At 45.9% G+C, this 12,384-nt stretch overlaps 1 protein-coding gene across 1 annotated transcript in view; it reads right to left on the reverse strand.

Annotated features, from left to right (window-relative positions):
• USP49 (ubiquitin specific peptidase 49) overlaps positions 1 to 11,709 on the reverse strand; it is a 28,695-nt gene extending 16,986 nt beyond the window's left edge. The window contains exons 1-3 of the mRNA XM_083878581.1: positions 11,643 to 11,709; positions 10,786 to 10,878; positions 8,202 to 8,321 (exon numbers count right to left, since the gene is read on the reverse strand). The gene's annotated coding sequence lies outside the window, so the exon portion shown is untranslated. The remainder of the gene's footprint in view (positions 1 to 8,201; positions 8,322 to 10,785; positions 10,879 to 11,642) is intronic.
• Between the last annotated feature and the right edge of the window lie 675 nt (positions 11,710 to 12,384).

The raw sequence follows: 12,384 nt of genomic DNA on the forward strand, positions 1-12,384 counted from the left end.
GGGAAATTTATGACTCCACCAAAAAAAAGCCTCTTCCAAGAGCTGGAATTGCAGCTCCACACAAAGGGCTGCACATGTGTCTTCTATTCACATTCCTGCCCCAGGAAGATCCCTGGGAATGGAGCAGGGTTTGGAAATCATCATGGAAAAGGCAAAAAGGAGGTGAAAATCCTTCAGCCCACAAAGGGATGAGCTGTTGTGTGTTTGCACTGCCACAGGAGTTTAAAAGTTTTTGCAAATTTCAAGTCTTTTAAAGATGGAATTTGAGTATTTTTATACTCAGCTTCTCATTGGAGAGATGAAGAAAAGTAACTATAAACCTCAAGTAGCTGTATTTTTAATTTTCACCTCTTGACTTCAGCTTTAAAACTCCATTTCCAGGTGAAATATCGTCTGTACATTCCTCAGAGTCACTGAAAACAAACAAACAAGACCCACATCCTACAGATCCCTGAAAATGTGGGAAATTCTATTTAATGACCCTGGATGTTAAACAGCATCGTTAAAATGCTATTTATGTTGTAATTCACAGCCTTCTACAAGTTCATTTCTCTGTTTATTCCAGCACATAAAATCCCTTCTCTCCTTTCTTTCCATCCAGGTTTTATTTTTGGGGACGGCTTTTGGAAGGGTCAAAAAACTGGGAAATATGAGCTGAGCATAGATCTGGGCATTAAAACAATTCACAGCCTTCCTGGGCAACCCCAGTGCTCCTGGACCAGTCCAAAGGGAAGGAAATTCAGCAATTCCCTGCTGGAATTCTCAGCAATTCCCTGCTGGAACTCACGGCAGTTCCCTGATGGAATTCACGATAATTCCCTGCTGGAATTCTCAGCAATTCCCTGCTGGAACTCACAGCAATTCCCTGCTGGAACTCACGGCAATTCCCTGCTGGAATTCTCAGCAATTCCCTGCTGGAATTCACAGCAATTCCCTGCTGGAATTCACAGCAATTCCCTGCTGGAATTCACAGCAATTCCCTGCTGGAATTCTCAGCAATTCCCTGCTGGAATTCTCAGCAATTCCCTGCTGGAACTCACGGCAATTCCCTGCTGGAACTCACGGCAATTCCCTGCTGGAACTCACGGTAATTCCCTGCTGGAATTCTCAGCAATTCCCTGCTGGAACTCACGGCAATTCCCTGCTGGAACTCACGGTAATTCCCTGCTGGAATTCTCAGCAATTCCCTGCTGGAACTCACAGCAATTCCCTGCTGGAACTCTCGGCAATTCCCTGCTGGAACTCTCAGCAATTCCCTGCTGGAACTCACGGCAATTCCCTGCTGGAACTCACAGCAATTCCCTGATGGAACTCACGGCAATTCCCTGCTGGAACTCACAGCAATTCCCTGCTGGAACTCACGGCAATTCCCTGCTGGAACTCACGGCAATTCCCTGCTGGAACTCTCGGAATATTCCCTGATGGAACTCACAGCAATTCCCTGCTGGAACTCACAGCAATTCCCTGCTGGAACTCACAGCGATTCCCTGCTGGAACTCTCGGAATATTCCCTGATGGAACTCTCGGCAATTCCCTGCTGGAACTCACAGCAATTCCCTGCTGGAACTCACAGCAATTCCCTGCTGGAACTCACAGCAATTCCCTGCTGGAACTCTCGGAATATTCCCTGCCTCTCCCATCTGCAGAAGCCTGAAGCAATTACAGCAAAACCACACCACTGGAATTATCAGCCTGGAGCAGGAAAAAGAACAATTAGAACAGGCTGAGAGCTGATTCTGACCGATACAAAGTTCTAATTTCACTTTATAACCAGCGTGGCACAACCCAGGAATCCCCAAGGAATTCTGTGTCCACAGGGGTGACGACAGCAGAGGGGGATAAGTTTTCCCACTCAAACTTCCCTCCTGGAACAGCTCAGAGCAGGCAGGAGAGGAACTTTAAGGACACAAAATCAGCAGCATCAACTCCAAACCTGTTGGAAATTCACTTTTTTTTGTGGCCTCCATCCCCAAACTGTCAGGATTCCCACCAAACTCATCATCTTGGCCTCCTCTCACATTTCCCACTGCCCAGGGATCTGTGCCCACAATAATGAACCAGCGACAGGTTAAACCAAACCATCCCGAGGTGACAAAGCAGGAGCAGAGATCAGCAGCCTTCCCTCAGATTCCCACTTTCCCCTGCCTTATCATGCCTTTAAATCACAGCCAGCCACACAAATCCCTGCATTTTCCAGCCTGCTGGAAGCATTTTTTGCTTTTCCCCAAGCTTTTGAACCATTATGATCCCATTTATCACCGACTGTCAGGAAAACAACACATCCAGAGTTGAGCTTCACAGCAACAGTTCACAGATAAAGGATTAAAAACACCCAAAAAACAGCCTTTTCACAGGGAAAAATCCTACTCCAAACCCCATCCAGCTTCTCAATAACAATAAAAATCATCATCATTCTGGACTTGATCACCTTTAAGGTCTTTCCCAGCTTCAACAATTCTGTGTCAAAGGCAGAGCCGGCCACATCCTGACCTCGAGCACCTCCAGCATCCCCAAACCTGATTAATTCTGCCTCAAACCCGCAGGGAATTTGAATGAAAATCAAGTTTCAAATTCACAGAATCACAGAATATCCTGAGCTGGAAAAGACCCACAAAAATCATGGAAGTCCAAATCCTGACTTCTTCTATCCAGCAACCTGGATAAAACATTTCAACATGGTTTGCTCTTAAGTGAAACATGAAATATTCCAAATATTCCACCAGCAATGTCACTGTCACCAGAAGAAGCCGCCACTAAGAGGAATCTCAAGAATAAAAATAACCCCACCTGTAACTGCCATGGGAGATCACTGGATGCTGAAATCCAGGATTGAGATCCCCTCATCCCAAATCTAGGGGTTTTTAAATAACACAGGCCAAAAGGAAACCCCAAAAGGCCTCCAGGGGAAGTTTGGCAGGTCCAGCACCTCTGGCTGCTGCAGGGGAGCCACGAGCAGCCACAGACATTTCAACACTGTTTGCTCTTAAATGAAATATAAAATATTCCAAATATTACACCAGCAATGTCCCCGCCACCAGAAGAAGCCGCCACTAAGAGGAATCTCAAGAATAAAAATAACCCCACCTGTAACTGCCATGGGAGGTCACTGGATGCTGAAATCCAGGATTGAGATCCCCTCATCCCAAATCAAGGGGTTTTTAAATAACACAGCCCAAAATGAAACCCCAAAAGGCCTCCAGGGGAAGTTTGGCAGGTCCAGCACCTCTGGCTGCCGCAGGAGGGACTCGGCAGAGGAATCCCAGCCCCTGGCAGGATTCTCTTTGTGACACACAAAGGGGGATTACGGCACTGAGAGAACACTCGCTGACTTATTCTGGGGACTCCTCTGCTGCTCTTTTTGTGGAACAAAACTCAGCTCCGTCGCGGTGAAACCTGCGGTGGATTAGGAAGGAATCCAGCCCGGTCACAGCGAGGTGTCACAGCAATAAAGCACCAGCAGGCTCTGCCTGATCCTCTCCCCAGCCAGAAGGAAAAAAAAAAAAAAGCATTAAAGAGGACAAGGCACAATTCCACAGCCTCTGATGGGTTCAGGATCTCCAGACAAAAATACAGCCGGGTTTTGTCAGCCCTTCTCCATCATTTTTGCTCTGCGCCTTCACTTGCCAATCAATTATGTGGGGATTTTAATCCCAAAAAAGGGTGAGGCAGAACAGCAAAATTTTATTTTCTGTGGGTTTTGTAACAGCAGAACATTTTTTCTGGGTTTTACAGCAGCAGGAAATTTTCTGTGGGTTTTATAAATGCTGTGAGTTGGTAAAAAAATGAGTAAATCACGGCCGTTTATCCAATTTATCCAAGCGCGGCGAGGATTTTGTGTTTGATTTTTTCTGCCCAGCAAAAACCACAAGGTGCTCCGTGGGATTTCTGTACAGGATCCATAAGAATTCCCACATTCCCCATCTGGAGAGTGCTGCTGTGTGCCCAGCTCTGGAAATAGAAAATTTCTGAGCCCTCCACTCAGATCCTGAGGCTCCACCAAGGGCTTCTGTGTTTTCTTGCCAACAAAGAATTAAGGGATTTACACATCCTCTTCCCCCTGCTCAGCTGCTGGGCCTGGTTTGTGCTGGGAAAAGCCAATCTCTGCTCTTCCTCAGTGTCCAAACAGAGATCTGAAGTGGCAGAAATAAAACTAAAATTCATGTTTTCCACCCCAGTGTCGCACAAGGCTTGTAGCTCTATTTTTCTGGTACAAAAGGAATAATTTCACTTTTTAAAATCTACCTTGCCTTTGCCATCTCCTGATGGAAATATTCCTGATTTGCATATTAGGAATGTTTTTTTTTTAAATTTCCTTGAATTACAGTGCCTTTGTCCTGCCCACAGGCCGAGGTCGGAAGCAGGACCCCGATTTGTGAACTCTCAGGTTGTTAATCTTCCTTAAGAACCGCAGATCAAGCCAGGCCCCATTCTGCAGCATCTGTTATTTTAATAAATTATCCTCCTAAGAGGTTAAAGTTCATCCCTTCAATTTGTCCTGAGATGAAACAACAACAGGACAAGGAGAGTAAAGAGGGAGAGGTGAATTTGGGTTTGATGCCACATAAAAAAAGCTGTTCCTAAACCCCTCCAATTTTAGGATAAACAGGATATTCCCTTCCTTATCCTGAGTCATTTCCACATTTCCCAAACCAGCAGCTCCAACCATCCTGGGAAGTGCAGGAAAACAGCAGAACAAATTCCAAAGGAGATTTTTTTTTTCCCATTTGAAAGCCACTTGCTGTTTCCAATCATGAATATTTTATTTCCTCCAAATAAACTCTGGTGAGCAGGATCTTCCTCCCTGCTCTGATTCAGGTGAATTAACTATTCTTAGTTAAATAGATTTGCTTCTAGTCTTAGTCTGATGACAGATTAACTCCTGACGGGTGGGATTATGGATTTACCTCTGGAACTAAATCACTTCTGAAATCTGAGTTATAGCTATTAGTTCTTTCTAGCTCAGCTGAACAGCTTTTAGTGCCTCCTTTGTGTTTTTTGAAAGAATGATTAAACATCATTAAATCCAAGCTCAGGGCTCTTTCTCACAACTCCAGGAAATAAACAGCTGATTTCAGGTTGTTTTTTTTTAAAGAATAGCAGAGTTTTACATGGATTTTTTTTTTTCCAGCATAATTAATGCCATTCTAAATCTAGAATGTTTGCCCTTAAAATTAAAACGTGGTTTTTGTGCTTGTGTGGTTTTAAAGGACATAACCCTCACTTTGTTCTCCTCACAGATCAACCTCCTCTTCCCACATGATATTGCCATTATTTTTCTCAAGCTGCAGAAAAAAATCACAAAAAAATTCACAGAATCACAGAATATCCTGAGCTGGAAAAAAATCACAAAAAATCCACGAAAATCCACAAAAAATTCCACAAAAAAAAATCCACAAAAAAATCCACAAAAAAAAAAAAAAAAAAAAAAAAAAAAAAAAAAAAAAAAAAAAAAAAAAAATCCACGAAAAAAATCATGGAAGTCCAAATCCTGACTTCTTCTATCCAGCAATCTGCACATTTCAACATGGTTTGCTCTTAAATGAAATATGAAATATTCCAAATATCACACCAGCAATGTCCCTGCCACCAGAAGAAGCCACTAAGAGGAATCTCAAAAATAAAAATAACCCCACCTGTAACTGCCATGGGAGGTCACTGGATGCTGAAATCCTGATTGAGATCCCCTCATCCCAAATCAAGGGGTTTTTTAAAATAAGACAGCCCAAGTTTTAGTTAATTCATCTTCAAGCTGTCCTTTGAGCCAGCCACAAGGTCTGAATTATTTAATTTCTCACTGTTAATGACTTGAAAAGCCTTAATACATCCAAAATCAGACTGTGCTGTTCAGTTCTACCAACACACACAAATATATATCCAGATATATTCAAATCTATCCCTGGATTTGTGTAACTCAATCCTTACACCCCTCCCTCCACCCAGAACGCTGATAAATCCCCACAGTGACTACAAATGCAAAGAAAAAAAAAAAAAAAAAAATCAATCAATAAACTCCATGAGTTTCATTCCATGAGTTACATTTTGAGGAGGGGGGAGGTTTCCATTCTCAATTTTATTTGCTGAAGTTCAGCAAAAGAAGAAATGTTTTGGTTTTGGGGGACCCCAATGCAGAACTGATCAATAAAAATATAATAATAATAATGTCTGAGACAGGAGTCAGCCCAAACAACATTTTCTCCATTCACACAGCACTTGTTATTTAACCTGCAGCACAAGGTGCAGCTCTAAACCAGCTGAAATTCCTGGATAAAGTCAATTCCAGCACCAGGCAAGAGCTGGAATGGTTCCAGCACATCCAAAGGAAAGATTTATGAGAACATGGAGTGACAGGGCCAGGAGGGATGGATTTAAACTGCCAGGGAACGGGTTTAGATTGGATATTAGAGAAAAATTCTTCACTCTGAAGGTGGGGAGAGCTTGGCACAGAGAGTTGTGGCTGCCCTGGATCCCTGGAAGTGTCCAAGGCCAGTTTTGGAGCAACCTGGGATGGTGGAAGGTGTTCTTGCCCATGGCAGGAGTGAGGTTTAAGGTCCCTCCCAACCCAACCCAAACCATCCTGGGATTCTGCCATTTAATTAAAAAAAAAAAAATCACAAAATACAAAAAACATTCCCAGTTCTGTCAGGAATTACTAGAATGGAGTCAGGCTCACAGACACTGATCCCTGTCAGAGAAAAAAAAGGGGAACAAAGCCCCCAAAGCAGCAGCCAGTGCTCCCCTCAGGACACTTTTAGGATTTCCAGCTAAAATCCACTGATCACTCCCTCACCCCACCCTGCCCAGCTCCTTCCAACCCCGCTTTTATTCCAACTCCAAACCCTCCAATTGTCTTCGGGGAGGCTTTTCAAAGCCTGGGAGAGAGAGAAGGGGGCAGAATGCAATTAAAAGGACAGTATTTCTTCATCAAATCTAAAGCCGCCCACTGAAAGCGAGTGGGAAAACGCGGTCCCGAGGCAGAGCTGCTCCTTGGAGGGGATGGATTTGCTTTTTACAGGGAATAAGGGATGGAAAACTGGGCTCACCGTGCCTTAATCAGCCCAGCTGATCCCCTATAGAACATCTCAATGCACGGCCACAGCTGTGGCCCATAACTCTTGGCTTGATCTTCCACGCTTTGCCCGGAAAGGGTGAGAAATGCACTAAAGCTTTGCAGCAGTAAATTGGGCTTTTGAAGAAAAAAAATAAATAACAAACCCCAGGCTCTTGTCTAGAGCTGAACCCAGGCTGCACCCAGAGAGGGGGAAAATAAACAGTTGTTTGTTTGTTTTTTTTTTTTCGGGGCACACGGTGAGAGGTTGAAAGTTTTTGTGGTCCAAACCACCCCCCCGCCCGATTTTTATAATTGAAATAAAATATTTCAAGTTTTATAATTGTAATAAAATATTGCAATTTTTATAATTGAAATAAATTTCAATTATTCCCTTTGAAATCCAAATTATTTAGGGATTCCAGCCTTCTGGAGGGGGGATTCCAGTGAGGATGTGCTTTTTTCCCTTTAGCCTTTCAGTCAGCAAACTCCCCAAAACCGCTGCAAAAACCACCTCCCTTAGTCAGAACCTTTCTTTAAATAGTCCATTTGTTACTGACTGACACTTTAGGAGACACATTTCAGAGGAACTTGGAGCTGTCACATCCCTGGATTCCAGCTCTCCGTCTCCATTTGGGAAAGCAGCTGAAAGCTGAATTACCCACCAAGCAGAGAGGCGATAAAAGGAGGGACAAGAAAAGCTCCCGCTTTTCACATTTTATTTTTTTTTTTTTACTTCCTCAGTAAAAAAGCCAGACTTCTCGGTGAATTACAGCATAATTAGCTAATTAAAGGGACTCACCTAGCGACTGTTCTTTTTCAAAAATCTCAAGGTGTGTCTCAACAATTCGTGGTTTTCTGAGGGTTTTCAGTTGATTTGTCACCCATTATCATTTTGCAAACTAAAAGCTCATTAACAACAATTAGGAAAAAAATATAAACTTTGCAGCTTTGTGTTATTTTCTGCCTACTAGAGACACTCCTTGATGCTGTTGCAAGAAGGGATTCTTCTCTTTTCACACCCAGCAGAACAGTGGGTTTTAATCTGAATTTCCCCCAGCGCGCCAGGATTATCAATTACAGCAAATAAACAAATAATCAGCTTTAGTTCACCTAAATTCCATCCCAAAGAGAGTGGCAAAGGGCAGAATCTCACCTCCAGCTCTTCCTTTTAATCAGTTTTGTTTTCATGGGGCGTTCTGGCTGCTCTGTGCTGGAATTCCCTGGCTCCTGAGCCACAAAAGCTTCACCTGGTCCATCTCCGAGCTAAAACCTCCTAAAACCCCAAAGTGAAGATCATTTGTGGGCACACAGGGAAACATCAACCAACAATCAGCCCCGAATGGGATTTTTAAATAATTTCTGTTCAACAGTTTGGATTTGCTCAGCACCTTTAGGAGCAAAGACTCATTAAGGGTTTCACACTAATGAGGATCCTCTTTCTTTCACTGGAATTCAAGGGGGGCTTTTTTCTAGACAAGAGCCTGGGGTGAAGGGTTTGGGAAAGGGGAAAGGTTTTGGGAGAAATGAAGGGATTTGGGAAAGGTGAAGAGGTTTGGGAAAGGTGAAGGATTTATGAGTATCAGGATAAAAACATCTCCCAAGGTTTCATTCCCCAAAGGAGAAAAAAAAAAACCAACCTCAGCAACAAACCCAGCCCTCGATGAAATATTCAAGCTGAAAACCACAAAGGTTGTTTAAACAAAGTGAGGAAACTTTTCATTCTCACCAGAGAGAAAATAAAGGATTGGAGGGGGATCTTTGGAACAACCCCATCTTCCAATTCCTCCTGACCTCAACCACTGCTCACAGTTACAGGAAAAGCTGTCAAACAACTCATTTATTATTTCTCTGTTTATCTATAACAATTTTAAACCAAATCTCTTAGTTTTGTTTTGCCTCAGAGCTGGGGTCAACTTCAGAAAACCTTTCACACTTCCCCAAAGCTGAAAACACTCAGGAAGGAATTCACACACACACACACCCACCAACAGCTGAATTTTGTAGTATTTTCTAGAATTTTGTAATATTTTGAAGCATTTCCATTTGTTAACTGTTCTAAATCAATCCATTAACATCTTCTGAGGGCTGAGAAAACACTAAATTTCACTTTATGAGTCCCAGCAGAAGCCCTGTGACATTTCAGTATAAAAACAGTGAACGAAGGGGAAAAAAAAAAAAAAAAAAAAGGCCAAGAAAAACAGGCTCTAAAAGAAATTTTCAGTCCTTTATCCTGAATAAACCACTTTTGGTGCCGAGAAAGTGCTTCTTGTCATGTGTTTGGAGGTGCTGAGACAACACAGGCCTGCTTAAAAATAATAATTAACAAGTGAGTGTGTTTTAGCACTGAGGAAAACAACCTGCAGCGTGTGTGATGTGGGCAGAACCACAAGAAATCCCCTGGAAAAAAAAAAAAAAAAAAAAAAAAGACACCCAGAACCTGAATGTGCCTTTTTCTGTCCCCACTGAGCAGTTGTCATTATTCCCTTCTCAACCCAAATGTTCCCCCAGCCCAGCACAGGAGGCTGATCCCAAATTTCTCCATCCTCACAAGGCTGGGACCACACTGAGCCGGAATCTCGGCAGGAATTGCAGCAAGAGATTCCTTCCTAACAATCCTTGGACACACAACAGCCAAACAAATCCCCACTTTGGGCTTTTTTGGCTCTTTTCTAGCCCCTAACCCGTTGCATGTGTGACTATTGTCCGAGCCTTGCTCCTGAACAAGCAAAAATTCTCTCGTAACAAACCCAAACTTGCACAAAAACCCCAGAATTATTCCACGCTGGAAAAAAAAAAAAAAAATCTGCCAACTTCAAAACACCCTTTTCCACTTGGAGTCAGCTCGTATTCATTGGGAGAATGATCAGGGGAGGAATAAATGCACATTTATGGTTTGTTGAAAGCTCGGAGACATCAAATGCTGCTCACGCTTGGCACATCACTCCCAAATGTTTGTACCCAGCCCGTTCTCAAGGCAATTAAAAACACCAAATAAAACCCCAAACGCTTTTGTTGCCTTCTCCTTTTTGGGTTTTTAAACATCACTCGACCTCTCTGACCCCAGATAAACCACAGGAGCTCCCCTGAGTGCAGCAGCCCAAGGCAGAGCAGCCAAATTTTGGTGAAAATCCCACACGGGGCAGCTCCCAACACTTTTACAGCAACACTCATTTAATCCAAGTTTAATCCACACTGAGTTTTTAATTCAAAATTCCACTGGTTTATCCCCTCTCATCCTCCAGCTCTTTTTCCCATCCTCATTCCCACATCCCAGCCACGTTTCCTCGGCTCCAGCAGCAGCTCAGCTCTCACCTCCCTTCCCCATCACTTTTATTTTTGCTTCCAGCCCCCCAAAAATCATCCTTTTTATCTGCTGATTTCTGCCTTTCTTTCTTACAACAACGACTGGTTACTACATGAAAAATCCCGGCTGAAATCCATCATTTTTCCCTGGAATCACCACCTCTCTCCCTGGGCTCCAGCAGCATCTCCCCGGAGGCAGCAGAGCCTGGAAGGACTAAATTTTTTCATCGTTTCCCACCAGCGACTCCAGGCATCTCTCCCTGACTTAAAAAACTCCAGCAAAAAACTCCCGCAAAGTCAAGACAACTCTTCCCACTCTCCCAGCTCCAACATTTCGGGATAACGGGAGGTTTTTTTTCCCCGACCTGGAGTTGTTTTGACACAAGGGATCACCAGGCTCGTTCCCTACGTAAAGCGATTAAAGACGCTTTTACCTAAAATTAGCAGCTTTTCCGGGGCTGGATTCCCGTTTGTTGGGGCTGGGTTATCCCGTGGATCCGGGAGCCCTCACAGCACACGGGGACCCTCTGGGAGGTTTAAAAAAAATCCATTTTGGAGCAGTTTTGCAGCCTGGAGATGACCCCAAGCCCTCCCTGGATCAAGTTCAGCTCTTTTCTCCTTTTTGAGAACACAAACGCACGGCTTTGGTGGCTTTTTTTTTTTTTTCTTTTTTTTTCTAAATAAGCACAAACCCTCACCGATTTTCCCCGTTTTCGTGCCCTCTCCTCGCTCCACCACGCTCAGCATGGAGTTTTGTTTTGTTTTTTTTTGTTTTTTTTTTAGGGATTTTTTTACCCCTTTTCCAGCAAAGCCACGACCCCAAAGGCGCCCTCACAGCCCCGGGGAGGGGGGAACGTGTGGGGAGAGGGTCCCGGGAAAGGGAGATATGAGGGGTTTTAGGAAAGGGGTCTTGAGGAGGATAAAAGGGGGGTCTGGGGAGGTGGGAGTCGATCCCGAGGATGAGGGGGGGAATGTGGAGAGGGGAGGATGTTCCCTCAACAAAGGGAAAGTTGCGGAGCCGCCGAGCCCGGCGCGGGGGTCCCGCCCGCACACAAAGGCGGCGACCCCCGTGATGGTGATGGGGGGGGGGGAACGGGGTCCGCCTCAGCCCAACAACCGCACCGCGGAACGGGGGGGTTCCCTTTGAGGGGGGGCACCAGAGACCCCTCCTCTCCTCCTCCTCAGCGCCCCTATCCCCCCACCCCTCTCTCCCTCCCTGTCCTCAGGAGGGGTCGCGTCCCGTGTGTCCCCCCCCCCTTCCCTCCTTCACCCCCCCGTCCCCTTTATTTACCGCCATCACCAGCACGCGCGAGCTGTCACCCAGCGCGAGACGCCCCGGCCGGCCACGCCTCCTCCCCGCCCATTGGCCGCCGCGCCCCGCCCCGCCTTTCTATTGGCTAGGACGAGCATCACTCAACGCCAACACCCGCCTCCCTCCCCGCCGCTTACGCCAATTGCGCAGCGCGGCACACAGGCTGAGACCGAGGGCATTTACGCTGTTTGCGTAGCGTACGCACTTCGATGGCGTAGCGTACGCCGCGGCGGCCGGAGCGGTGTCGGGGCGTACGGAGACTGCGCAGCCGGCAGGGGGCGCTGTTCAATGGGCGCCGGGGGGGGCGGGCCGGCGGCGCGGGTTCGAGTCCCGCCCCCGCCCGTGACGTAGCGGGCTTTGTGAATCGCGGGGCCGAAGTTCGGTTGAGGCACGGGAGGGTAAATAAGGGTGTCTCGGAGACAAAGAGGCTCTTAAAGGGGGCGGCGCGGGGGGCCCCGAGGGGGTGGAGTGGGGTGGGAGGTACCCCACGGGGAGCCTGAGGTGATGGCGGGGCTGAGGTGATGGACGGGGCGCACCCCTGGGGGTGCCGGAGGTGATGAGGGGGCACAAGGTGAGGCTGTGAGGGCTTTGAGGTGATAGATACCTCGAGATGGAGATCCTTAGGCGATGAGGGGGCGCCCTGAGGTGAGGGGGGTGCCAAGGGAGTTCTGAGGTGATGAACACCCTGAGGGGATTGCGGGGACACCTTAAAGCGTCCATG

This window comes from Zosterops lateralis (genome assembly GCF_965231275.1).
Source record: "Zosterops lateralis genome assembly, chromosome: 26".
Classification (NCBI taxonomy): Eukaryota; Metazoa; Chordata; class Aves; order Passeriformes; family Zosteropidae; genus Zosterops; species Zosterops lateralis.